This window comes from Myotis yumanensis, unplaced genomic scaffold, assembly GCF_028538775.1.
Source record: "Myotis yumanensis isolate MYYU_CA2020_CCGP unplaced genomic scaffold, mMyoYum1.0.hap1 SCAF_1, whole genome shotgun sequence".
NCBI lineage: Eukaryota > Metazoa > Chordata > Mammalia > Chiroptera > Vespertilionidae > Myotis > Myotis yumanensis.
In genome coordinates this window covers 151073755-151076326 of record NW_027223752.1, presented here as the reverse complement: position 1 = coordinate 151076326, position 2572 = coordinate 151073755, and positions in this window count along the sequence as shown.

The following is a 2572-nucleotide window of genomic DNA, read 5'->3' as shown; positions in this document are numbered from 1 at the left end:
TTAATTTTTTTTTAGAGAGAGAGAAACATCGATTGGTTGACTCTCATACACACCCTGACTCAGGATGGAACCCACAACCCAGGTATGTGCCGACCAGGAATCAAACCCAAAACCTTTTGGTATACAGGATGGTGCTCCAGCCAACTGAGCCACCAGGCCAGAGCACCAAACCATCTCTTACAGGTGAGGACATGTTACATTGTTTCCTCTGGAGCTTCTTTCTTCCTTGGATGGGTTTGTAGGGCATGTAGAAAACTAAATTATGGTTTAAGTATTTTCAATGACTATTTCTTCAACTAAATTAATATAATTTATTATCAAGAGCCAATCTTACATGAATGCAAATTTGTGGGTGGAAGTAAAATTAGATTTAGGCACATTGGCAGAAAACTCAAAATGGGTCAGTATTTTAGTAGAACTCTATGTCTTCCAAGGGAATGTTGTACCTTTTAAACTAAGAGGGGCCATTTCTGGGCCAACCAGCTCCTGAAATCCCTGCTCTGCCATGATATATCTCTGAACCCAAACTTCGGCCCCAGGAGAGTCAGTCTGATGTTGTGCATGACCGACCTCACCTGCTGCATCATCTGCCTTTTGGGTTTTCCAGAGTGTCCAAGCTTCTCAACCACCAGATCTTAACCTGCTAGACCTGGTATCCTATCTCATTTTTTCCAACAAGCTACTTATTCTAGTGAGAAGGTCTAGACATAATTCCTATCAATTTGCCTTGCTCTTTTCTGTTCTGCCTTCCATTTTTATGGTTTATATTTCTTTGTGGTGGGTAATTGTCCATGTGCAATAAAACAATATATGCTTTACATGAAAAAAATTAAGTCAGAGTGCAAGCCAGAGAATGAAGCTTGAAATAAGAAATCAGGTGGTACATGCTGGCTGATGATGAACTTAACTTACTAAGGCTTGAAACTTCAAATCAAGAGGAATAACTTACTTGAAGGTCTGGCCTGAAAGTTTCAGAATAACAAAATAATATTCAATGCTTCTAGGTGCTAGAAAGGCAAAACAGAGCCTCCAGTAAGAACCAGCTCTGGGGACACCTTGATTTCAGGCAAGTAAACGTCCATTTGAACTTTTGACTGCCAGGATAGTAGATACTGAAGATTCCATTTGTGTCAATGATAAAGAAAGGTCAGATAAAGAAGAAATTTGGGGATATTATCCTATATAATAAAAGGCTAATATGTAAATTGTCCCCTCGACGGGGAATTTGACCGGGAGTTAGACCAGAGGGCAGGGCCAGTCGGCCAACCACCTATGGCCCCTCCCCCTACTGGGCCCTGCCCCTGATCAGCACCCCCACCCCGATCAGGGCTGGCCAGCCAGTGCACGAATTTGTGCACTGAGCCTCTAGTGTGAATTATAAAGGAGAAGAGGAAAAAGAATAAAAAGTCAAAGGGATTAAAAATAGCAGCAGAGTAAATGGATGCTGCATGGACATGCTCTCTGAATCAAACTGGTATTACAACTAAAATACAGAAAAACTTCTTGAAGAATCAATGGAAAACTTGCAGGAGAGAACCCTGATATCTGAGGACAAAAGTGGAAACTGCATAGAGACTGGTAGGAGGGGCAGAGGTACAAAAGGGCTGGCCAGCACCCACAGATGGCAACTGAAGTCCTGGAGAGATATCTCAGCTGTGGGGGATGACACTGAGAATTCTGGGATCTAATCGCCAAGTTGGACCCCCCCCCCCGCCCCCCAGCAGAGAGCACCAAAACTGGGTAGGGTACCCACATAACATCTGGCTGTGAAAAGCAGTAGGGGGCTGTCTGCCAGAGTGTAACAGCTGAAAATTCAGGTTCCCTCTCAAAGGGCCAACACAAAATTCTCTGTGGAGCCACCCACCTTGTGCTCTGGGAGAGGGAGGGTGAAGTGGACAAGAGCTGTGAGAGCAGAAGCCAGACTGAGGATTTGGGGGATAGAACTCAGAAGGCAGACACCCCAAGTTTCCTGGGATGAGTCATTCCCTCACCCAGTGGAGGACATATTTTTCACATAGACATTTGCCTTACCTGAGGGGGGGGGGGGGGGGGGGAGATAGTTACACACCCTATTGGAAAACACCTTGTCCTGAGGCCACTTAAGAGATTAAAAATAACAATTAGCCCCCAGGCAGAAGCAACTGCCCCACCTAAGGACGACTGCCTGGGGGGCAATTTAAGTCAGAATCCTATCAGTTTGTAGATGGGGCTTTGAGCCTTTGCCTGTTCTAATTAGTTAGAAACAGCTTTTAACACTGTCCTGCACTAGAGATTGAGAGGTATAGAGTATCTATATAATACATAGTCACAAACCCAAACAGAAAGCCAAAATGAGGAGACAAAGAAGCAACTCCCAAATGAAAGAACTAGAGAATTCTCCAAGAGAAGAGGTAAATGAAGCAGAGATAAGAAATTTATCTGAAACAGAGTTCAAAGTAATGATGGTAAAGATGCTTAACAGCATGAAAAAAGATATAGTAACTATGAAAAAAAAGAGCAGCCTGAGATAAAGAATGACATAACACAAATAAAGAACACATTGGAAGGAATATACAGCAGATTAGAGGAAGCT